The sequence below is a fragment of the Apium graveolens genome, chromosome 8 (genome assembly GCF_009905375.1).
Source record: "Apium graveolens cultivar Ventura chromosome 8, ASM990537v1, whole genome shotgun sequence".
NCBI lineage: Eukaryota > Viridiplantae > Streptophyta > Magnoliopsida > Apiales > Apiaceae > Apium > Apium graveolens.
Window position 1 is genome coordinate 259,104,358 of NC_133654.1, and position 27,565 is coordinate 259,131,922.

Sequence of the window (27,565 nt, forward strand, 5' to 3'; positions counted from 1 at the left end):
ACGATCCAATTTTTCACGGACCCAATCCTACTTACCTCAACACTTCTCCCATGTATACTTTCCTCCATGTAATCAATTTATTGTGAAATAACAGTCCTCCAAAGCTAAGCCAAACCCCTCCATGAGACTCCAAGGGTGATCAGTTCTACCCCATTTGTCCTCCTTATAATCAAATCTTTAAAATCCCCGAATATAACCCAAGGCACTTAAGAGAGTTAGCCAACCTTCTGATTAAATCCCAAGACTTGCTTCCGGTTATGTCTTTCAGGATAAACCATAAAAGCATGTCAGTCTCCAACATACGCCATTGTTGTCTAGGAATTCAATGTCGACGTGATTTTGAGAGAAACCTGACACTTGACACGTAGCATAATATTTCCAGAATACTGCTAAACCACTACCGTGACCCACTCTATCCACCGAAAAGCACTGAGAAAACCCTAACTGAATACGAAGACTCTCTATTCTACTAGCTGTAGAAATTGTTTCTGAAAGAAATAGAACATCAGGTGTACGATCCTTAACGAGATCGCGTAAAACTCGCACTGTCCGAGGGTTCTCCAACCTCCTGCCCAAAGTTATTAGCATCCATAGTCTATAAAATCACCATTAGAAAGAACAGATTATGTATGATAAAGCCCAAAGTTATTAGCATCCATAGTATCAGTACAAAATGACCCAAATCTTCTATGTGTTCTTTCCTCCAAGTCCAGCCCAATAAGTTCCTCATCCACAGGTGACATTTAAACTTTTTGAATTATATCCCACTACCTGAGTGATATCACTTGAATTCCAAACTTCCTTAATAATAGACTTTTATTTATTGTTTTTTTCGATTTTTGCGCTCATAAATAACCAGCTTCCCAAAATTCCACACCTGATGTTCCGGAAAAGCCTGGAATTTGTTATCCTTTCCAAACCTTTCCCCCCAGTCATCATCTCCCTCCTCTCAGAGCCATTTACTTTTTTCGGCCACCCTACGTGGCTGAGCTGGCAACCACGCTCCCCATTCCTTCTCTTCCGCACCTTCCTAACAACTAAATTTCCTTTGGAAAAATCGCTCAGTGTGTGATAGCATGCTACATCTGAAACAAAAGTCACCAAGTTTTTCATACTTATAATGGACAATGAAGTCTGCTGCATTTTCCCTTATAATGGACAATGAAGTCTGCTGCATTTTTCCTAGTCACCTTCTTCCTTCTCTTGAGAGGTTTCCTAACGTCCACCTGAATTCTGACATGCATAAAATCCTTCCATATTCCCTGTTGTTATTAGGATCATATTCGATTAATGTACCAAAAAAATTCCCAAGCTATCTACCAATGGATTCCGACATAAACCCAATTGGCAAATCCTGGATTTGAATCCAGAAATTCACAGTTGTTAATGGGATGTTCGAGGGATCCTCTCTGAAAGCAATACCACTAAGCACGAAGATTTAGTAAATTGTTAGAATTTTGATGAAGAATAAAATGAAATAATAATTTTGTTTATAAGATGGTGAATACTACTTTTGAATCAATTTATCAAAACAATGCATCAAAGTTCGTATGAAGCCGTTTCATTGAAAAAATAACCATAACTGTAGTAACAGTGGATGACTTGTCTCAGCTTATTGGATTTGTATTGCTTGATAATCTTAAATTACTTGTGAAGTACTACAATACGCCAAAGACGATTGAATTATTGAATATGAAGTGTGAAAGATTCATACTTGCGAGAAAGATCGCATGTTATGTTACAAGAAAAATAACAGGACAAAATGTGACATGTGCAATGAAGATGGGTATAAAGTGCAAATAAATTCTAAAAAGTAGAAAGATCCTACGAAAAATATTACGTTACTTTCTATTATCATGAGATTGCATCATTTATTCAATATTGAGAATATTGTAAATTTATAAGATTGCACTTATTGGACATTAAAGTTCAGTTCTAACCATTCTAAGAAAGTAAAGAAGCTAGTATTATATGATAGAACATGAAATATAGCTAGTTTCCATTTATCACCTTCAAGAATGATCAAATTTTAAAGTCTAATTCATTTTAAATTAGACATTTAACCAATAATAATTGAGAAAATAAATCTAACAAACACTGATATTTTTATCATATTTTGACAAATAAATATGTGTAATTAGATTTTTCAAATGGAAGGTGGATTTGTCAACGATATAATTGTAAATAAATATTAAAACATATTGTGAATTATAAAAAGTAGCGATTTAAAAGGATTTTGAAGAAAAAAGAAAATTATAAATAAGTGAGAAAATAAACCATAATTAATGTGGATTTCATAGTTGAAATAGAGAGGCTTATCTATAAGAAAAATTAATTTGGGCTTCACATTTAAATTGGACATGTCCATATGTAAGAAGGTTCTAGATGCAGTAAAGGCCCATCTTCTAGAAACAGGTCATGAGGGTGCACCCTACCTCCCAGCCCTACATATAAGGGAAATGCGGCAGCTTTTGTAGTCAAAGAAGATGAAACACATAAGCTAGATAAAAACTTAGGGTATATATATACACATCTTACTTTCCTATAGTTTTTTAGGCTTTCAAGGTTCAGGCGGTTAACAAAGCCGATCGGATCGTAGATCTTAATTCATGGCCAGTTGAGTTCTGATGATGGCGGGGATAGCACATCAGAAAGATGATCTCCTAGTTATTGTGCCAAAAGGTATACAAATAGATAGATAACTCAAGAAATTTATATTTATTATCATATCAGTCTATTGTGTTACAGAAGAGTGACTTCTAATTCTTATTAATTTCTTTTTCCTGTTTGTATATATCATGAATAGGCTATATAAAAAGATTATTCATGATACATCAAATTAGAGGGCTCTTAGTCGATCACAGGGGAAGACTTCAAGGAAGCGCAAGTAAGGTCATCCATACGTGTGTTATTATTTTCTTTTTATATATTTGCGTAAATCTTCTGTCTTGTGGTCACCAAAAACTAATATGAGAATTTAAAGGGAATAAATCAGACGTTTTGGATTGTTGTCACACAGCTTTTTGATGTTTTGTGATATATGTTTAAATGACAGGACGTGATGCTGCCTTAATTGTGATCAAGGGCTTTCCAATCACAATCCATCAAGGGCTCTTGGAGAGCTATAGGAAATTCATGGTGACCAGAGATTCATCAGCTGCCAAGAGTTCAAAAGAAATCAATAACAACCAGAATCAACAATCTATTTTTTATTGTTTATGAAATAGTATCGCTAAATGTTAGATGTTAGACCATTGTGTAAATTGAATTTTTTTAGAGCAAGTAGTTATCAAAAAAAGAACACTGGTGTTATAGAAACAATCCATATTTTATAATGTTTTTTGTCTTTCTTAAACTTTTTAATCATTACAAAAGGACAAATAACTAATCTAGCTTAAAAGTATATATACTTCCAGCATTTTAATGGTATTATCACTAAAAAATTAACAAAATATACTTCTTAATCCTCACACATACTCAAAAGAACATAATATTAGTGAAATGAATGACTAACATAATTTAATATGTATTTAAATGAAAACTAGAAACTGTGATCTCCACCTCTCTTTCTTGTAAAATATTTTTAGGTAAGATTATCTGACTCTAAAATTAGCACTTCTCTTTGCATACTCTTATTGGTGAAATTTATAATAAAGTCGACCAAAATAATGATTTTAAAGTTTTATTAAAATAATGAGATGTTAAAAATAAATTATGAATTTATAACATTATAATATTTGTAAGAAAGAGAAGAGTTAATTGTTATATTTATTTCCTAAAAATTATAAGAAAATTTAATATTTATAACATAAAATGAGTGATAAATTCAATGGAACTCAGTTGAATATATAAATTAACACTCTTAAATATGACATGAAACCGTTGAATTTAGTGCCACTTGAGCCATTGAATTATATCTGACTTACCAAATTTAACTTTAAATATAACAATCACTACAAAAAAAATGGCTAAATACAACCGCCCAAAAAACGGTTGTATTTAGTTAAATACAACCGGATCCGGTTGTATTTAAGTAATTACAACCATTTTTTGGGCCGGTAGTAAATGCTCGAGTCATAATCAGTAGACCGGTCGTATTTAGTATAGGAGCGGTTAAATATGACCTCTTAAATTCGACCGAAAGCGGTCAAATTTTTTTTCACCTAAATTTTGAAAATCCCGCCCAAAAAATTGAATTTTTGAAAAAATTTAAAAAGTCCGCCTAAACTATAAATTCGACTGTATACGGTTGAAAACATTGTTATAAATTCGACCTATTGCGGTCGAATTAACGAGCATCAGATTTTAAAAAAAAAATCTCACCGGAAAATTTTCAGTTTCCGGTGAGCTTCGATCACCGCCATTGTTCATTTACTATTTTCTTTTCAGTGGCTTCTTCTTCACCTCTAGCAGCAACTCAAACTTAAATTCCTCTCCATTTCCTCCTTTTTCACTCCATCCACCGCCATCTCCTTCGGTGACACTTCATTCCCAATTTCCCCCAAACCACATCCCCCTTAACTTCCTTAACACTAAACCGACTATACATCATCCCAACAACCTATTCCGCTCTTTAACTTCACCCTTCCTCCTCTAATCCCCACACATTCCATAAGCAGCCAACATCATATTATTAAACCGAACATCCAAAATCCATCCCACATTTCACCACTCTCGAATGCATCACCTTCGTCGTCCTCAAATCCCCACAATTCCCACACGCATCCAAAATCTTCACAAACAAAAACTCATCCTGAACAACACCCTCCTCCATCTCACAAAAAAGCTCCAAAACTTCACCCCACCTCTTCTCCTTCGAAACCCCACCAATCATAGCACGCTAAGTAAACAAACCCCTCTCACGTAATTCATCAAACATCTTCCGTGCATCATCAATAAACCCACATTTTGCAAACATACCAACCAATTTAGTCTCAATAAATGAATCGACATCACCCAACAAATGCAAACTCCCATAAAGCTTACGACCCAACTCAATTGAATTACAACTTCCTTGGTGCCTATAGATGGGTACATAGAAGAAGACATGTTGGTTTGTAGTAATAAATATTTTCTATTTGTGTGTATATTTATTTGTGTAGGTTTTTGTTGTGATTTGATGAGGATGAAGAAGGCGTTTGAAGGGTTTGAGAAAAGATGGAAAGGGGGGAGAGGTGGACGGCGACAACAGGGGATGACAGGGGCCGTACGGTTTTAAGTTAGAAAAATATTATTTTTTAGTTTATTTATAAAATATAATACTCACCGTTGGATTATCTTTTGATAATTAAATTTGGTACGTTAGATCTAAATCACGCGGATTGCTGACGTGCCAAGCTAAATACGACCGCAATCAATTGAATTTAGGAGTGTCAATTTATAAATTCACTTCATATATTGCATATTTTTTGTTATGAAAATTAAAATATGGATAAATTCTATAAAAAGTAATGTAATTTGTTAATTTTTTTCTTAAAATATTTTAATTTTATAATTCATTTTAACAACTCACTATTATAATAAAAAAATTGAAATTATGATTTTTATCAATTTTATGATAAATTCTATTAAAAAGAATGTGCGGTGAAATTTAGAATTATGTTTAATTATATATTATATGTTAAAATAATTGATATCTAATGACTAATTCTTTTATCTTTTCAAAAAAATTATCATATCACTAAAATTTCAAGATTTATATATTATATTGATATGATTAAAATTTTAGAAAAAAATAAATATATTCGGTTTGCCTTTTTAATAGTCAAAGTATAGTTTTACCAGTACTTCTAACTAGTGTTTAATCTCATATTGATGTTTCGATATTTTTAAAAATATGAATGAATGATCCAACCGTACGGATGTCAAAATCAGTATATTTTAGTGATATGACAAAAAATTTTGAAAAAAATAAATATATCTGGTTTGCTTTTTTAACAGTGAACTAGTAATTTGACTCGTACTTCTAACTAGTGTTTAATCCCATATTGATGATTCATAATTTTGAAAAATATTAATGAATGATCCAACCGTACGAATGTTAAGATTTGTATATTTTAATGATATGACAAATTTTTTTAGAAAAAATAAATATATTTGGATTGCCTTTTTAATAGTCAAAGAGTAGTTTGATCAGTACTTCTAACTAGTGTTTAATCTCATATTGAAGTTTCGATATTTTTAAAAACATTAATGAATGATCCAACCGTACGGATGTCAAGATCGGTATATTTTAGTGATATGACACATTTTTTTGAAAAAAATAAATATATTTGGTTTGCTATTTTAACAGTTAACTAGTGATTTGACCCGTACTTCTAACTAGTGTTTAATCTCATATTCATGATTCTATATTTTTAAAAATTTTAATGAATGATCCAATCACACGGATGTCAAGATCTGTATATTTAGTGATATGACAAAAATTTTAGAAAAATATAAATATATCTGGTTTTCCTTTTTAATAGTCAAAGAGTAGTTTGACCAGCAACATGCCCACATTTTGCTGCCGTCGGATCTCAAAAAGGATTCGACCAAACAGAGCAATAAGAAATTGTCGCTTCTACTTGTGTTTAGATGGAACCGGAGAAATTGTCGATCATCCACTTAACGGTCAAGATTAGATAAAAAGTTAAGCATATACGATGAAAGTGCTTACTGCAGGTACCTAGTTGTGTAAGTGTATACAGGGTATGTGTTATGTTATGTGTATTTTATTATTTCTAAATATTCATTTCTGTTGAAACTTTATTTCTAATGAACCAAAGATTGTAGGAGGAAAAAAAAGTATACAACACTATAAATTGAGGTTGATAGTAATAAGAATAAAACAAAAGGAATCAGAAGGATGAGTTCTAGAGTGAGAAGCTCCTCCTTCTCTATAGAATTTCAATTTTCCGCCTAGCTATTACACAGATCTAATATCCAGTGCATGTTATTATCCAGCAGTCCTTCCTTCCTTTTCTTCAACCTGAATTTTCTTCTAACCTGAATTTTCTTCAACTCTATACACGCTCTGTACTTTCTGCTTCCCCCCCTCATTACCTACATTTCAACACCCATATTTCATATCTTCTTGATTCTTCATGGGGTCCCGGAATTCTGAAAACTCCGGTAGCATGAACTCGGAGGAATTTTCTAATTTCATTGGACACAACTACGTGGCTCCCCCTTTGCTAGCTCTTCCAGCAATTGATCATCAAGTATTCTTGGTAGAAGCTGCTCGAAATAGTGAGTGGTCACTACTACGGCTCAAAGAATTTATGGTGAAACTAGATTAATCTTGGATGGTGGTTCTACCAGGAATGACTCTGGCCCTAGCAAGGATAACTCCCCAAAGGGTTCCACTAAATTTTCAGCCTTTATGGCAACTAAGAATCCAGGTACAGTTCTTACTAACCCCCCTACCTTGGAAGATTTACATGATAGTGTCTCTGTGCAAAATGGTATACTTACATTTTATGTTCCAAAGGAGATTGTGTTTGAGTCTGGTGCAAGCACGGAACCTTTACCAAATTATGATGCTAATACTAAAAATAAGAATACCAGGAGTTCTATTGTAACTAAGAGCATTCCTTCTAAGGAACCCACACCTAATGATGATGCAAAAATTACTGTTCATGAGGATGGTTCGGCAACAGTTAGACCACATAAGGATTTTCTTGCCAATTCTCGTAAAAATTGGAGTACTAGTATCATAGGGCATCTCATTGGGGGAAGTTTCGATTTTCATTTTGTACGTGAGCAAGCTTTCAAGTATTGGAAAAATCATGGCTTGAGCAGAGTGTTTTATAGCTCCAAGGGCTATTTAACATTCAAATTCAATTCTGAGAAGGAGGAGCATGATGTTCTTAACCTAAATTCAGTTGTTATGGGGGGTTGAACTCTTTACTTACTACCTTGGACGGATGCTAACAAATTCAAGAAAAATGTCATAGAATTAGTTCCTTGTTTGTTGAAACTGGAAGATGTTCCACATTCATATTGGTCTCGGAATGGTCTTACTCACATTGCAAAGGCAGTGGGTTTGCCATTGAAATTTGATGAAATAACTTCAAGATTTGGACCCACTAAGTATTCATCTATTCAGGTGATGTTGTCCTATTCTAGCCCAAGGTCAGACTTTGTTTGGGTGCCAGTTCAAAATGAGTTTGGTGAGGAGGAATTAGTCAAGGTTTACATAGTTTACCCACAGTAACCTTACTCTTGCAGCCACTGTAAAGCATTTGGGAACTCCTTCTCGAGGTGTCCTCATAACCCTAATGTTGTCGAACCGTATCCTAGACCAAGACCGGGGGGAGCTACTTAGGGTGCTTCAAAATTGGCAAAGAAAATTCAGCCTTCTAATAAATTAGCCCAAGTACAACATGATGGTCCTAGTGCTACTACTAATAGTAAACAATGAAGATATTAACCCTGTGGTTTTTGGTGAATTCTTGGGCTGTGATCTGGTTTTGGATGGTGATCAGACTCTTGAAGATGTTCAGCAACAGGAAGGAAACATAGATAATGTTGACAACTTAGAGGAATTTGACAGGGAATCTGGCAAATAAATTGACACCAATGATTTGGTAAATACTTCGACTCAGTTGGAGGAACAAACGGTGGGAACTCTTGTATTAGAATCTACTACCAATAATGAGGGCACAATTGTTGCCAATATTGCAGCAAAATCACCAGGTTAAAAAAGAAGAAGAGGTCGTAGCAAGGATGCTACACGAGTGATAACTATACTTGCAGCACCCGCAGCATCTGCAGTATGCACAGCACCTGCACCTGTAGTAGTTGTTGCACCAAAAGTACACATTGTCATTGAACTTAAAGCTCCAAAGTCTGATTTAATCGATGAAGATGGATTTACAAAGGTGGTAAACAGGAAAATTTCAGCACAAAAAAAGAGTCCTGCACTGGCTGTTCAGCCCCATAGCCTTAGACGTTTGAAATGAATTTTGTAGCTTGGAACGTAAGGGGCATCAACAAAGCCTCTCATAAAAAAGATTGTAAAATTTTATTCTATCTAATAAAGTTAACCTCCTGGGAGTTTTAGAAACTAAAGTCAAGAGTGGTAATGCTATGGGTATTTCGAAGAAAATTCGTAGGGACTGGAAATGGTTATTTAACTATAATCATCATTACAATGGTCGTGTATGGGCTGGTTGGAATCCCAGTGTGTGGGATATTTCTATTCACTCGATGTCTAGCAAGGTTATTACTTGTAATGTTATTTTTCTAGAAAAGAACATCTCCTTTTTAGTATCGTTTGTGTATGCTTTTAATAATGCAATAGACTGAGTTCCTCTATGGGATTATTACTTGGCTTTGAGTAATACTACATCACTTTGGTGCCTCCTTGGTGATTTCAATTATGTTACTAGTCTTGGTGAAATTTCTAGTAGCAGAGAACATTGGATGCCAGCAATGCAAGCATTCAAAGATTGTCTTGCTAACTGTGGCCTTGATAATGTGCGTATAATGGGGGATATTTTTACTTGGACCAACAAGCGTCAAAATAACCCTGTGCTAAAATGCTTAGTTAGAATGATAGCTAATGGTCATTGGTTCAATTCTTTCACCGAGGGAAATGTTTTTGTCAAACCTCGTGGCATCATGGACCACAATTCCATCTTTTTTGAAGATCCAATGCAACTTCAAAAGCTCAACAAACATTTTCAGTTCTTTAACTTCATGGCCGATATTCCTGGGTTTCATGATGTTATTGAAAAAGCCTGGTCTTTACAATGCTCAGGCCCTTGCTATAATCGTTTTGCTTCCAGGTTAAAAGAAACCAAGTTTTTCTTAGACAGCTTAATAGGGATCATGGAAATGTATCTTCTAATGTCCTGATAGCAAGAGCTAATCTAGAGGATATCCAAATGTGTATGATCAATAATGGAGATCCCACCCTTCTTACTTTGGAAAAAGACCTCATTATCAAGCTCAATATGGCTCTTGTCGAGGAGGAATCTTTATTTCTTCAAAAATCTAGAGTGAAGTGGATGGGGCTTGCAGATGGAAATAACTCTTGTTTCCTCAAACAATGTAAAACAAAGTTGAATTATAACAAGGTGCTAGCTCTTGAGGATTCGGGAACCATGATGCAGGGCCAGTTACCGTGTGCTAACTTAGCAATCAATTACTTCAAAAACATGTTGGGGCCCGAGATTGGTCACTCTCGTATTGATTTGGAGCCTGTGGATTGCAAGGTCCTTACTGAGGCCCATGCTACTTTTCTTTGTGCTCAAGTTACAGATGATATTATTCTTGATACCTTGAAGAAATTGAAGAAAAATAAGGCTCCCGGGCCTGATGGATTTAATGTCAATTTTTTTTTGATACTTGGAGCACCACAGGGCCTGATTTCTGTGCTTGAGTAAAGAATTTTTTTGAGACTGGGTTTCTTCCCTCAGGTATAAACTCAACATTCATCTCCCTTAATCCTAAAGTAGATTCGCCCACTATTATGAATGATTTTCGCCCTATCTCCCTTTGCACTATTATGTATAAATGCATATCCAAAATCATAGCAGCAAGGCTCAAATTAATCATGCCTTCTACATTGATATTGCTCAATCTGCATTTATTCCGGGGAGGTCTATATCTGACAACATATTGCTTGCTCAAGAATTATTATGTCGCTATGATAGGGACACATGCTCCTCTAAGTGTGCACTCAAGATTTACCTTCATAAGGCATTTGATTCTTTAAACTGGGACTTTATTATGGTTGTTTTGTCTAGGCTTCATTTCCCAGATATTATTATCATGTGGATCAAAGCGTGTCTTTGCACTACTCGCTTTTCTGTAAAGCTCAATGGTGTTATTCACGAGTATTTTCCAGGGTCTAAGGGCATTCGCCAAGGGGATCCAATGTCTCCTTATAACTTCGCCATCCAAATATCATTGGTGTTGCAAAGAAATAGGCCCCACGCACCTATTTTTTGTTGATGGCATTCTCTTTTTCTCTCTTGGATCCCGTAATTTGGTTATGCATATTATGTATTTGATTGCTAAATTTTCCTCTTAGAGTGGTCTATCTCCTAGCATCCATAAAAACAACGGCTTTTTAGGCAACTGTGATCCTGATTTATTGAGTGGTTTGATTCCTTGTTGATTTCTTGTTGAACCGATGTTACCATACTTTTCTTTAAAGTGACCAAATTAAAGTTTTAGCAACCATTTTCACCATAAGTGCCCAAAATCTAAGTCATTCACTACCGTCTGCTTCAACATCGGTCGATTTTGCACAATAGATTTGATTATTCATTTTCGGCCTACTGTTATATACATGATCAAATATAATATATAGCCTTTTTATGTCTATAAACCATTGCAAATTGGTCATAAATAATTCTACATTTCTGACCAACCTTTTCCAACCAAAATATAGGTCGGTTAGTGGGAAATAGTTGTGAAGTGGATTTCCACCGCGGTATTTGGGGTCACATGTTAAGATATCCAAATCTTTTAAACAATTAAAAAGTATTGTCAATCAAGGTCACTTTACGTTTTATTTCCACCCATTGGGTCAAAACAAACCCCGTTTTAAAAGACCGATTATATTGGTCATTCGACGGTCAGTTTTGCACTCATTTCCAACGTACAAGGGCAAATTGCGACCAATTTTTTCGGTTATTTATGACACTTTTTTCTTGGAGTGAGAATTTATTTGAAGTTCTTCGTCTAAAATTAATAAACTAAACATTGAACATAATGTATTGTTGGCGGAAGAAACAAAGTCCTAGTTTCCATGATATTATTTGTGAAAATAAAATAAACAAAATATCATGAATGACATATAGCGTGAAAATAAAGCATACATAGTATTTATGGTACCCTGTCAAAAAATAGTATTTATGGTATTCTATGTACTGCTAAAATTATGATGGACATGTGTCCAAGTGATGAATGTAGTTTATCATAATTATGTATCCACGTCATGAAACTTTCTTATTAAACCTAAGGTGAAAACACGTAAATAATATGGTAATTAAGAAATTAAGAAATGAATATAAAACATAAATGAATACTATTTTCTTATATTTGCCCTTGAACTTGCTGCAGATTTTATTCTTGGCCTTGAGACTGTCCTTCTTGGACGTTGAATGTTTGGTATTTTCCTTGGTGTTGTTTTTGATATTGTTCTACAGGAAGAGTGTTGGGCATATCTCTTTTTCTTGTTTAGACCATTCTTTGATACAAGCCCGACCTTGAACTTGTGACTATCTTTCTTGCAGGATGAATGATGTCACTGGGCTCGATTATTGTTCAGTATGTGATTTAAGGTGGTACCCATGTATAAATCCACATAGCATAAATTAATTTTGTTGTCCGCTAATTTGATGAATAATACATAGCAGATGTTAGACCAGTTATATAAAATTATCAAGAGAAATGAATTGGTTTTGAAATTCTAAATAACCCTGTATTAAATTAAATTATGCTAAATAAAGTTTTTGTTCATATTCACGATCTAGAACTAGATATATTTATAAGTTAACATTCATTTAACTAAATTACTAACAATACCTACATATAATCATTATTTCCAAAAGTTAAAAAACCCATATTTTTTACTAGATCTGTATTTTACCTTCACTAACATCATAAGTTACATCAAACAATAAACCATGACTAAAGAGTTTATTTGGAAACTACAAAATAGCATTAATAGTTTTTCAGAAATGCACCTTAATTATTTGATTATTGTCAAAAAAAAATTTTCACCCATAACTTATATTATTATGTGACATTAAAGTTGAATAATTTTAAAATATCACTAAATATTGTTATATTATAAAAATCTGAAACCATGCGGAGATGTTCATAATGTAGAGTGACTATTCTTCTTCACTGACATCTAGCATTTGCTTCATGGAAAAGTTCTAGTACTATTTCCTCTGACCGAGATCTTTGGGGATGATTCCGTACTACTGCTGCCCTTGGAGAAATTTTTTTCTCATCATCTACAACCAACGTCTTTCAAACAAAACTGTACCATCTTATCTAGTGTAACATCCCAGTCCCACAGCAATAAGATTAAAATTTGTTGTTCAGTTTATAAGGCAAAGTATTATTACTATGTGCAACAACAAATTATGATCTTCTGGGATCCTGTGGTGGGATTGTTGTTTACCCAAATTGGCTGCATTTGTGATAGCAGTCTTCGACTTATTTCAGACTCAGAATCAGGATTGGACCTAGTTTTCAAAAATACTCAAGATTTGACCGAGGTTGTCACATATGGTAAAAGAGCTGACTCTCTAAATCTTGATTCGTTAGGTTATCGAAGGTGGGAAGACAAAGGCTGGTGGTATTATCTTAAAATGGATTGAGATTCTGAGGTGGGGACATGACGCCAGTCGGTATTATCCCATAATGGATCGAGATGTATAATCTTGTTTCTATGGGCTATTCATTTAAACCTTATGAGAATGTTAAAAGTTTTGGTAGGGGAGCTTGTAACATCCTAATCCCACATCAATAAGATTTGGGACTTTTGTTCAATTTATATGGTAAAGTACTACTACTATATGCACCAATAAATCGTGATCTTTTGGTGGCCTATGGTGGACTTGTTGTTTATCCAAGTTGGTTGTAATTAGGATAACAAGCTTCTAATTATTTCAGACTCGCAATCGGGACGGGACCCGGTTTTGAAAAATGCTCGGGATTTAACCCGAGTTGTCACAGTCTGCATATTTTTAGGAAGACCCGTGACATTAATAAAATTATCGATATTGAAAAATTATCAACATCAATTACCTAATCTAGAAACTCAACAACTCCCTGAGACCCTCAAATAATGGTATATTAGCTCTTACAGTATCATTGTCATTAGGCGAATTTCCCATGGTCGAATGTGAGCTAAATGATATAAATTAGGGTTTTGAGTCGATTATACATCGATATGGAAGAAATTTCAACAGTAACAGCAAGATCGTTACCGACTTGCTCTGATACCATGAGAGAATTCACGAATATTAATCAATCTGGTTTCATAATTGCAGATCAGAGATGAAGATCCAGAGATAATGTATAGACATAATATGTTGTATGTATATTTATAATATGAAAGTCATTAATCAGAAGAGAAGTCAATTGAGTCTCACTGTACAATCTAATCTTATCTATATACAAAACTTAGTTTGTTAAACTAAGTTTCCCGCCAAAATAACCAACTCTAAAATGTGTAATTGTAATTTAAATATATTCATTTATTCCAATACAACTAAAGTCAAGTATGCAATGTATTTCATATTAACTTTACAGACTATTAGGCTAAATGGGATGGGATATTTTTAGCAAAAAAAATAAAAATGGGATGGGATATGGTGCAACTCATTCTAAGCATTCTTGTCAATCTTCAGCCTTTATAGAATAAGAGAAGAAAATTTTAGAAAATAATCATGGGTTAACTGGCTAACCCAAATGATATTTTCTGCCTCGAAAGACTCTATTTTTATCTCTTTTACTTCTATAGTGCTTGTTTTTTGTTATTCATTTTGGATATTAATGTATCGTGAAAACCTCCAAAACCGTTATTAAAGTTATCGTAAACTCTCGAAGATCTTCTTTCTTAATTGGATCTTCCAAAGTAAATTAGGTAATAAAAAAAGACAGGAAAAACCCTTCCATAATTCTTATTGACACACCACAAAATCCTAGAAAAAATAAGAGCTAATTCTCAAAATAACTATTACATTGGGAATCCTTACACACCTTAAAGTCTAGAAGACATTGAATCCACAAGGAAGAATTCTTAAATCCACAAGAAAGAAAAGAGAAAAATCTTTTAGTTTAATGTCCGGATGCAAAACCATAAAATAAAATAAAAAAATCTAAATTAGAATTGAATATTAAATAAAAAAGGAAGATAATATGGTCATCAACATTAACCTTCAAAGTCTCTAAATGCTACATGCCAAAACATGTTGTATTTCTTTAGTTTTATATGAGCATACAGTCCAAAAACAACATGATCACCCAGTGCTACTATATTGTTCTCGTTGTGCTATTATTGTCATTAATTGTTTATAATTACCCCACGGTCACTGACATGATCATGCTTTAATTCTAGCTTAGCCTTCTTGCCATTCTTTGCGACCTCGAATCACAACAACAACTATGTTACGTCAGATTTTATGCTTTATAGTATTTTTTGTTAAGATACACTGACAATACCTTGACCATGGAAATGCATCTATATGAAGAGATAGAATTCTTTGGAAAAGAATTAAGTAAACACTATTTTTTTAGAAGACGAATAGCCTCTAAGTGATTATGAAATTACATGGGATAAACAATTCTTTCATTTTATTTCTCCTTAATATGTTGAAATATATATAGACTCTGCCATTTTAGCCTAGTGAATAATTTTTCATAAAGAGGTAATTGTAAATAGAAGTTTTAATATACCCTAGTTGCTTAAAGACTCCAATCAACAATTGAATGATTTGAGTTTCATGGAAATAGAAGCACAAACTGAGATGAATGAAATAGAGGGGGAGTCATTGGTTACCAGTATCATGCTATTAGAACAACTTCACATACTCTACTCATGTATATCTTGATAATACTATTTTAAAGTACTCAACATTTTTATTCGAGAAGTATAATCCATAAGTACAAAAAAAAAGTTATTGTGTAACTATAACCGAGAATCACATATTTTAGATTTAAATATTGCATAGTCAATAATATTTATTATATTCATAATTTGAATGATTTTTATTGGGTATAAAATATTACTATACATACTTAAAAATTCAAGTTCTAAGCACTTGGCAATCACATATTTTATCGAACATTTATTTATGATTTTAATAGGAAAATTGGGGAATTTAATTTATTTATTTTGAAAGAAAATTCAAGGCCTCTAGATGAGTTCATGAAATTTAAATTAATGATGAAAAAAGTGGCTAGAATTTTGTAGATAAGTAGTTGAGAGAAAAGGGAACCGCTATACTTCAAGCTTATTTAAAGGCTTATATGTGGCACATGGAATCAATGTCAAAGAAAAAAGGGGAAGGCCTTTTCACTCGATAATCTAGTAACAAAGAATTTAATCCGTTATTCTTCTATTCTATCATTCTAATATTGAAGATAATAACTCCTCACACAATATAGTTAGGGTTGCAAATCAACATAATGGTTCATGAACAAAATTCGGGATCAACCTATTTAAATGAAACTCAGTTCAATTCATTTCCGTAAAAGAGATGATCTTGAACATGAAATCAAGTTCAGAGATGAGTAAATGAGCTGAGACGCTCTTTCTCTTTGTTCGGTTCGGACTCAGCTGATTTAGCTTGGAATTGGCTCGGACGATCTACTCGAACTCGACTAACTCAACTCAGATAAAAATAATAAAAAATTATTAATCATAAAATACATATTTTTATCACCATTTATTAATAATTTAATTAATTCAAAAAAAGAGTATGTTTCTAAATTAAATACCTAGCTTTTCCCCAAGGTAACTATTCAACATTTTTATCACGAGGTAATTTATAATTTTTAAAAACCAAATTTATGTAAAAACATTTGAACTTAATAAAATTTCGACATCAAAATTTTAAAAAGTAATATAGGATTTTTAAAATTATAAATGTCTCAATAATTTAAAATAATAAAACTGGTATGTTCTTAAACTCGGTCCGACTCGGCTCAGCTCGTCTTAAAAAACCTAACCTCGTCTCGGTTCGAAGAAAACTTGACTCGGCTCGGTTCATTTTTATGTCTAATAATAGTTGAAAAGATAGTTTAACTTTTCAACAAATAAATCAATAAATTCCCAGGTCGACACTATTGATAAAGTAGCGTAAATAATAATAATTCTAAATAAGCACCAAAAAATGTGACGTCCAGATAATAACTTTGATTCAATAGTACACATACCTTTGATTATTCTTTTTTTTAAAAAAAACTTTAGAATAAATTAAGTCGAACAAGGTCATGGAAGCCAAAATTGGTACAGTGAAGGAAAATAACACTTAGGTACAAATACTTTCTAGAAAACATAATTAGGAAATGATCAATGCCAAAACAATGTGTTAAGCTAAAGTTTTGTGCATATAAATAAATTTGATGAAAATAAAAGGGTTTTCCACAATTGTGATATAGATTCTGAGAATCATCATCGATGGTGATATGTTTGTAATCAAAAGAGGAAGTGTAAGTGTATCTCGGAATCACTTAATTTTGTTAAAAAACTTTTTAGGATCATTATAATCAATCCAGTGGATTGTTACTAGATTGGTCAAAATAGAAGTATTTTTAAACTATGTACTCATGGAAGTAGTTTTTATTCGTTCCCTTCCCTTTCTGATGGTGAAAAGACACGGTAAAGTAAGTGTCGTACAACTTATATAGGAGGTGTATATATATATATTGACCCAGACTTGAATTACCATGTACTTTCACCAGAATTTCTTGGCGAACCCAGGAAAACTTATTACACGGGTACTCGGTTAAAAAATACTTCCATTATTAATGTTCTGGTAAAGACTTAATGACTTGATCACATGGATAGACCCTAAGCAACTTTTTTTTACCCAATAAGTAATTTTGAGATACACTCATATTTCTTCTTTCGATTATCGATATCATTATATATTTCACTCCTAGAATCCATATTATATTTAACTATGACACCAATCTTTCCATAAAATATATTACTACACAAAAGTCCCGATCTCATTATTTTGGAACTAAATTCTTATACAAATTTATGTCATGTCTTTATAAAATTATTTTATATAGTAGTTATAAAGTGAAAATTCGTAATAAACTGTGAAAAAAATAAAAATATACTATAATGAAAATTCTAGTGATTGGACATTTATAATTTTATAATTCTAGGTCTAAAGTTTAAAGAGGTTGAATGGTTTGAGTAATCATTGAGAAAATAGGAAAGTAGAGTGTTTTTACTACTATTAAGAAGTAGCAGACTCATTTTTGATTGACGGTGGTTGAAAATATTCTACTACACCGTTAAATATGATTATAATAGCATTCTTATCTTATTAACACTAAAAATCATCAAAATATACTTCTCCATCCTCACTCATACTAAAAAAAATAATAATAGTGAAATGAAACACTAAAACTAAACATAATTTAATTATTTATTAATAAGAAAATTATAAACCGATCCCCATCTCTAAAAAAAGATGAATCTCCCTCATAAATCTAATATTTATATTTACATCATTGTCTTTTTACTCATTTCATACCCAGAAGCGCGTAGCCTTTTCTTTCGCAATTATAGGTGGCCACCGTGCACGAACACTTTTAGTGGCTGTAGATGAGACATTAAAGTGTTGATCCTTACTTTACTCATCTTGTGTTGTCTACATTATAGACCAATCAAATATTAAACCTTAAACTACTTGTATTGTACTACAATTACATACTTTGTCATGTAGTATAATATCATGCAATATTATCAATAAAAAATACATAGTTCTGCACTGATAAATTGTTTAACAGGTTTGATTGGTGTACATAGAATATTTGCTGACTTATCTAATTTTTTACATCCAAACATAATCATATACAAATTATAATATCCTAATTTTTTTCCTTCATTGTATTTTATCCACTCTTCTCATATAGTGCATCTCTCTCCCACTCCCTCCATATATATCTCTCTGTGTGCCTACATATATTTTACATATCGACATTATAATGGATATAATTAAATAAGGTCAGGTAAGTATGATCAGAGAATCACAGTGTATATACATACACATGCTTATGAGAGAGAGAGGAATGAAGAGAGAGAGAGATTATAAATTATGATTGTGCTCAGAGGAAGCATGAGATTTTGCGATTGACTTCTGATCTATTTTTGGGAGATATTATTTTATGATTTTAAAGTGTTTATAGGCACTCTTAGAAATCATACATGTATCTTGATAATTAGCAAAACATATAACATAATTTTGTTAAGTATCTTTGTAGCCTTCAATGGCTAATCAACCTAAGGGATGGCTGTTGAATGAGTAGTCAATCAACTGATGAGATTTTCGTAACATTTTTATGAGATTCTTAAGATAGATAGTGATGGTGTTATTCATTTAGAGATCATGATGACTCGATAGAAAATCGGGAATTGGATGACTAATTGTAAATATATGATGTAATGTAATTCTAATTAAGTTGGTCCTGCAAAGATCATATTGATCACCGGGCCTCATTATTGGTGGTTTCGCCCCTGATCATCTTGATCCTTCCTTCGTTCATCAATTTTTTCTCTCTCATTATTTTTCATTTCTACCCACTCACCATCTCCAGTATACATACTCAATCTTCCTTTTCGAATAAGGAACTCAATCTCGTCTTTCAACTATCGGTACTCATTGGTGTAATGGCCAGCATCCTTGTGAGATCGAAAATAGTTTCTTGTATCCAACTTGGCAGAATCATCCTTCAAAGGCTTTGGCCAGGAACATCTCTATCCCTTTCAATTTCAATCAGGATCTGACTCTTAGGAGAATTTAGTCTAGCATATTTAGTGAATCTTTTCCTGGGTCCACCCTTCTTTGGTGATGAATCAGAATCTGTGTTAACCCAAATATACTTATCCTTTACATTACATTTCTGGTATGTTTTATGCTTCTTTCCACCAGCGGGCTCGTTATTTACCACTGTCTTGTTCATACTTTCCTCAACTTGGATATACTTTCCTGCTCTACGTTGGAGTTGTAGCGTGTTCTCTGGTGGACGTTTTGCTAGAGACATTTTAAAGAACATATCATTGGTCCCTTGGTGCAAAGTAATCTTGGCCATCTTATTATCAAGATATGGGACCTTTAAGCCTCCTCTGTGATATGATTCAAGTAGTCCCTAAGGGATTCCTTTCCTCCATTCACAATGCACATAAGAGAAGCAGAACTTTTCGTTTGCACCTTCTTGCTGATGAATCATTGGATGAAAGCCTGATTTAATTCTCTGGAGGATCTAATCAAATTCAGGGGAAAATAGGTATACTACCTTTGGGCCATCCCCGATAAGGTTTGAGGAAAAACCCGATATTTAATAGCATCATTCACGGGTTGCAACATCAGTCAATTAGAGAAAGTGCTGACATGATTTGCCGGATCCCCAGTCCCATCATAGGCTTTTATGGTGAGCATCTTGGACTTCCTTGTGATATTGGTATTCATGATCTCCGCTGTAAAAGGTGGCATTTCCTCGAGAGAAATTCGTCATTTTTCTTCTGAGAGTGTCCTCCAAGTCGATGACTTGAGTAACTCCTTTAGTTCCTCTAGCTTGATTTGTTCAAGGTGGCTGTTTAGCCTGACTAATCTGCATATCTCTCTTAAGCCTTAGGATTTCTGCTTCATGAGCATGTATCCTTTTATCAAAAGTCTGGGATGTTACCCCTTGAGTTTTCTAAAGCTCAGGGCGCCTACCTATAACGGGCTCGGGGCGCCTACATCCAACGGGCTCTTTGTCTCTACATCTCCTCCTATGATGAGCATCCTCGTTAGTTGATTCTCCGCTATCCTCAATTATATAGGGTCTAGGAACATCTCGTTCATTATTGATTGGTGGAGGACCTCTATTATAATTAGGATCATTCCATGGTTGCAGTTGAGGCATCAGGGGCAGCCTACTTCCTCCAGTCTCAAAGTATAATGGCATCCCATAGGTGGTGTTTATTGTCCTACGGTGCACAACAGTTGATATCTCAAAACCCGTAGATTGTACCCCAAATGAGCATTCAGAGTTCAGTTTTGAGGGTTCGCCCTAGAGTCGGGATTGGCTGAGATCCATATTGGGGTATGATAGGATTCGCCGTCCCTTGAAAGTAGGTGGGTGAGGTGGAATCTTAATGGAAGATGAGATTGTTTGAGTAGTTCCAGTTGATGCTTTTTCAGGAACGTTATTTCTGCTTCGTATGGTTACCATGGTTGTTGTCTTCTTCTCACAGATGATGCCAAATTTTATGGGTAAAAACTAGTTCGTAATTAATTCTAGGCTTCTTGAGCTCAAGGCCCTTGATTGACTGCTCTCATAGTTCGTGACTCAAATCTGCCTTCACAAGAGGCGCACCTTACTCTATGCCAAGATCAAGTCAAACAAATAGTTTTAATCTATGCGGTGAGACCCCTTATATAGGCATGGATAATCTTGAATTAGGTTCGGGCTAGGAGACTTGGTCAATAAGTCTCAGACCTAGATTGGACTTTGGAGTCCTAGAATACAGGAAGTTGATTCTTTGTCCTTTCATGTTTCCTGGACGCCAAACTCCAAGAAATTATACCCTCAATAGAATATTATTTAATAGTTGATTTTCACAATATTTATTATTTACAAAATAATAAATATTTAAGGTTTCAGACCTTATTTAATGTGCTTTACTTATGGACCATATTAAGTCTAATTAATACAATATTAATTACGCAATTCTGGTTTATTTTATTCCTTATCAATACATATATATATATATACACTAAGAATTTTTTTTATATATTACATATTGTGTTTCTAAAAAATTAAATTTTATTATTTATTTCTATAAAATGTTTAATTTAATTTCTTAAAATTGCTATAAAATGTTTAATTTAATTTCTTGAAATTGCTTATTTCATAAAAAATAGAATATAAATTAGTTATAAAGTTCAAACTTTGAATGATTCTTGTTGACTTTTAACAATTACAGTCTCAGAGTATAATGGCATCCAATATGTGAGGTTTATTGGCCTATGGTGTACCACAATTGACATCTCAAAACCCGTAGATTGTGCAACCAATGCAACGTTCAGAATCCAGTTTTTAGGGTTGACCCCTAGAGTGGGTGTGGTGGAATCTCAATGGCGGATGAGATTGTTTGAGTAGTTCCAATTGATGCTCCTTCAGGAACATTTTTGAATTTAAACTGGAACCGCCTATGCGACATTGTTGAACATACAAGCTCTAGCTGAATTGGCTCGTGATCAGACCTTGTAGTATGATGAACAGATATGTTACACAATGAAAAATTTGTTTAGCCAGCTTACCGTCCTAAAAGCACGATCCAATTTTTCACGGACCCAATCCTACTTACCTCAACACTTCTCCCATGTATACTTTCCTCCATGTAAATCAATTTATGTGAAATAACAGTCCTCCAAAGCTAAGCCAAACCCCTCCATGAGACTCCAAGGGTGATCAGTTCTACCCCATTTGTCCTCCTTATAAATCAAATCTTTAAAATCCCCGAATATAACCCAAGGCACTTAAGAGAGTTAGCCAACCTTCTGATTAAATCCCAAGACTTCTTCCGGTTATGTCTTTCAGGATAACCATAAAAGCATGTCAGTCTCCAACATACGCCATTGTTGTCTAGGAATTCAATGTCGACGTGATTTTGAGAGAAACCTGACACTTGACACGTAGCATAATATTTCCAGAATACTGCTAAACCACTACCGTGACCCACTCTATCCACCGAAAAGCACTGAGAAAACCCTAACTGAATACGAAGACTCTCTATTCTACTAGCTGTAGAAATTGTTTCTGAAAGAAATAGAACATCAGGTGTACGATCCTTAACGAGATCGCGTAAAACTCGCACTGTCCGAGGGTTCTCCAACCTCCTGCCCAAAGTTATTAGCATCCATAGTCTATAAAATCACCATTAGAAAGAACAGATTATGTATGATAAAGCCCAAAGTTATTAGCATCCATAGTATCAGTACAAAATGACCCAAATCTTCTATGTTTTCTTTCCTCCAAGTCCAGCCCAATAAGTTCCTCATCCACAGGTGACATTTAAACTTTTTGAATTATATCCCACTACCTGAGTGATATCACTTGAATTCCAAACTTCCTTAATAATAGACTTTTATTTATTGTTTTTTCGATTTTTGCGCTCATAAATAACCAGCTTCCCAAAATTCCACACCTGATGTTCCGGAAAAGCCTGGAATTTGTTATCCTTTCCAAACCTTTCCCCCCAGTCATCATCTCCCTCCTCTCAGAGCCATTTACTTTTTTCGGCCACCCTACGTGGCTGAGCTGGCAACCACGCTCCCCATTCCTTCTCTTCCGCACCTTCCTAACAACTAAATTTCCTTTGGAAAAATCGCTCAGTGTGTGATAGCATGCTACATCTGAAACAAAAGTCACCAAGTTTTTCATACTTATAATGGACAATGAAGTCTGCTGCATTTTTCCCTTATAATGGACAATGAAGTCTGCTGCATTTTTCCTAGTCACCTTCTTCCTTCTCTTGAGAGGTTTCCTAACGTCCACCTGAATTCTGACATGCATAAAATCCTTCCATATTCCCTGTTGTTATTAGGATCATATTCGATTAATGTACCAAAAAAATTCCCAAGCTATCTACCAATGGATTCCGACATAAACCCAATTGGCAAATCCTGGATTTGAATCCAGAAATTCACAGTTGTTAATGGGATGTTCGAGGGATCCTCTCTGAAAGCAATACCACTAAGCACGAAGATTTAGTAAATTGTTAGAATTTTGATGAAGAATAAAATGAAATAATAATTTTGTTTTATAAGATGGTGAATACTACTTTTGAATCAATTTATCAAAACAATGCATCAAAGTTCGTATGAAGCCGTTTCATTGAAAAAATAACCATAACTGTAGTAACAGTGGATGACTTGTCTCAGCTTATTGGATTTGTATTGCTTGATAATCTTAAATTACTTGTGAAGTACTACAATACGCCAAAGACGATTGAATTATTGAATATGAAGTGTGAAAGATTCATACTTGCGAGAAAGATCGCATGTTATGTTACAAGAAAAATAACAGGACAAAATGTGACATGTGCAATGAAGATGGGTATAAAGTGCAAATAAATTCTAAAAAGTAGAAAGATCCTACGAAAAATATTACGTTACTTTCTATTATCATGAGATTGCATCATTTATTCAATATTGAGAATATTGTAAAATTTATAAGATTGCACTTATTGGACATTAAAGTTCAGTTCTAACCATTCTAAGAAAGTAAAGAAGCTAGTATTATATGATAGAACATGAAATATAGCTAGTTTCCATTTATCACCTTCAAGAATGATCAAATTTTAAAGTCTAATTCATTTTAAATTAGACATTTAACCAATAATAATTGAGAAAATAAATCTAACAAACACTGATATTTTTATCATATTTTGACAAATAAATATGTGTAATTAGATTTTTCAAATGGAAGGTGGATTTGTCAACGATATAATTGTAAATAAATATTAAAACATATTGTGAATTATAAAAAGTAGCGATTTAAAAGGATTTTGAAGAAAAAAGAAAATTATAAATAAGTGAGAAAATAAACCATAATTAATGTGGATTTCATAGTTGAAATAGAGAGGCTTATCTATAAGAAAAATTAATTTGGGCTTCACATTTAAATTGGACATGTCCATATGTAAGAAGGTTCTAGATGCAGTAAAGGCCCATCTTCTAGAAACAGGTCATGAGGGTGCACCCTACCTCCCAGCCCTACATATAAGGGAAATGCGGCAGCTTTTGTAGTCAAAGAAGATGAAACACATAAGCTAGATAAAAACTTAGGGTATATATATACACATCTTACTTTCCTATAGTTTTTTAGGCTTTCAAGGTTCAGGCGGTTAACAAAGCCGATCGGATCGTAGATCTTAATTCATGGCCAGTTGAGTTCTGATGATGGCGGGGATAGCACATCAGAAGATGATCTCCTAGTTATTGTGCCAAAAGGTATACAAATAGATAGATAACTCAAGAAATTTATATTTATTATCATATCAGTCTATTGTGTTACAGAAGAGTGACTTCTAATTCTTATTAATTTCTTTTTCCTGTTTGTATATATCATGAATAGGCTATATAAAAAGATTATTCATGATACATCAAATTAGAGGGCTCTTAGTCGATCACAGGGGAAGACTTCAAGGAAGCGCAAGTAAGGTCATCCATACGTGTGTTATTATTTTCTTTTTATATATTTGCGTAAATCTTCTGTCTTGTGGTCACCAAAAACTAATATGAGAATTTAAAGGGAATAAATCAGACGTTTTGGATTGTTGTCACACAGCTTTTTGATGTTTTGTGATATATGTTTAAATGACAGGACGTGATGCTGCCTTAATTGTGATCAAGGGCTTTCCAATCACAATCCATCAAGGGCTCTTGGAGAGCTATAGGAAATTCATGGTGACCAGAGATTCATCAGCTGCCAAGAGTTCAAAAGAAATCAATAACAACCAGAATCAACAATCTATTTTTTATTGTTTATGAAATAGTATCGCTAAATGTTAGATGTTAGACCATTGTGTAAATTGAATTTTTTTAGAGCAAGTAGTTATCAAAAAAAGAACACTGGTGTTATAGAAACAATCCATATTTTATAATGTTTTTTGTCTTTCTTAAACTTTTTAATCATTACAAAAGGACAAATAACTAATCTAGCTTAAAAGTATATATACTTCCAGCATTTTAATGGTATTATCACTAAAAAATTAACAAAATATACTTCTTAATCCTCACACATACTCAAAAGAACATAATATTAGTGAAATGAATGACTAAACATAATTTAATATGTATTTAAATGAAAACTAGAAACTGTGATCTCCACCTCTCTTTCTTGTAAAATATTTTTAGGTAAGATTATCTGACTCTAAAATTAGCACTTCTCTTTGCATACTCTTATTGGTGAAATTTATAATAAAGTCGACCAAAATAATGATTTTAAAGTTTTATTAAAATAATGAGATGTTAAAAATAAATTATGAATTTATAACATTATAATATTTGTAAGAAAGAGAAGAGTTAATTGTTATATTTATTTCCTAAAAATTATAAGAAAATTTAATATTTATAACATAAAATGAGTGATAAATTCAATGGAACTCAGTTGAATATATAAATTAACACTCTTAAATATGACATGAAACCGTTGAATTTAGTGCCACTTGAGCCATTGAATTATATCTGACTTACCAAATTTAACTTTAAATATAACAATCACTACAAAAAAAATGGCTAAATACAACCGCCCAAAAAACGGTTGTATTTAGTTAAATACAACCGGATCCGGTTGTATTTAAGTAATTACAACCATTTTTTGGGCCGGTAGTAAATGCTCGAGTCATAATCAGTAGACCGGTCGTATTTAGTATAGGAGCGGTTAAATATGACCTCTTAAATTCGACCGAAAGCGGTCAAATTTTTTTTCACCTAAATTTTGAAAATCCCGCCCAAAAAATTGAATTTTTGAAAAAATTTAAAAAGTCCGCCTAAACTATAAATTCGACTGTATACGGTTGAAAACATTGTTATAAATTCGACCTATTGCGGTCGAATTAACGAGCATCAGATTTTAAAAAAAAAATCTCACCGGAAAATTTTCAGTTTCCGGTGAGCTTCGATCACCGCCATTGTTCATTTACTATTTTCTTTTCAGTGGCTTCTTCTTCACCTCTAGCAGCAACTCAAACTTAAATTCCTCTCCATTTCCTCCTTTTTCACTCCATCCACCGCCATCTCCTTCGGTGACACTTCATTCCCAATTTCCCCCAAACCACATCCCCCTTAACTTCCTTAACACTAAACCGACTATACATCATCCCAACAACCTATTCCGCTCTTTAACTTCACCCTTCCTCCTCTAATCCCCACACATTCCATAAGCAGCCAACATCATATTATTAAACCGAACATCCAAAATCCATCCCACATTTCACCACTCTCGAATGCATCACCTTCGTCGTCCTCAAATCCCCACAATTCCCACACGCATCCAAAATCTTCACAAACAAAAACTCATCCTGAACAACACCCTCCTCCATCTCACAAAAAAGCTCCAAAACTTCACCCCACCTCTTCTCCTTCGAAACCCCACCAATCATAGCACGCTAAGTAAACAAACCCCTCTCACGTAATTCATCAAACATCTTCCGTGCATCATCAATAAACCCACATTTTGCAAACATACCAACCAATTTAGTCTCAATAAATGAATCGACATCACCCAACAAATGCAAACTCCCATAAAGCTTACGACCCAACTCAATTGAATTACAACTTCCTTGGTGCCTATAGATGGGTACATAGAAGAAGACATGTTGGTTTGTAGTAATAAATATTTTCTATTTGTGTGTATATTTATTTGTGTAGGTTTTTGTTGTGATTTGATGAGGATGAAGAAGGCGTTTGAAGGGTTTGAGAAAAGATGGAAAGGGGGGAGAGGTGGACGGCGACAACAGGGGATGACAGGGGCCGTACGGTTTTAAGTTAGAAAAATATTATTTTTTAGTTTATTTATAAAATATAATACTCACCGTTGGATTATCTTTTGATAATTAAATTTGGTACGTTAGATCTAAATCACGCGGATTGCTGACGTGCCAAGCTAAATACGACCGCAATCAATTGAATTTAGGAGTGTCAATTTATAAATTCACTTCATATATTGCATATTTTTTGTTATGAAAATTAAAATATGGATAAATTCTATAAAAAGTAATGTAATTTGTTAATTTTTTTCTTAAAATATTTTAATTTTATAATTCATTTTAACAACTCACTATTATAATAAAAAAATTGAAATTATGATTTTT

At 33.5% G+C, this 27,565-nt stretch overlaps 2 long non-coding RNA genes across 2 annotated transcripts; both read left to right on the forward strand.

Annotated features, from left to right (window-relative positions):
• The first annotated feature begins 2,654 nt into the window (after positions 1–2,654).
• Positions 2,655–3,301, forward strand: LOC141676582 (uncharacterized). Its single transcript, XR_012557079.1, has 3 exons — positions 2,655–2,682; positions 2,807–2,887; positions 3,056–3,301. It is a non-coding gene; the product is annotated as an uncharacterized LOC141676582 (long non-coding RNA).
• Positions 3,302–24,512: 21,211 nt separating this feature from the next.
• On the forward strand, positions 24,513–25,320 carry LOC141681012 (uncharacterized). Its single transcript, XR_012558478.1, has 3 exons — positions 24,513–24,701; positions 24,826–24,906; positions 25,075–25,320. It is a non-coding gene; the product is annotated as an uncharacterized LOC141681012 (long non-coding RNA).
• Positions 25,321–27,565: the final 2,245 nt, after the last annotated feature.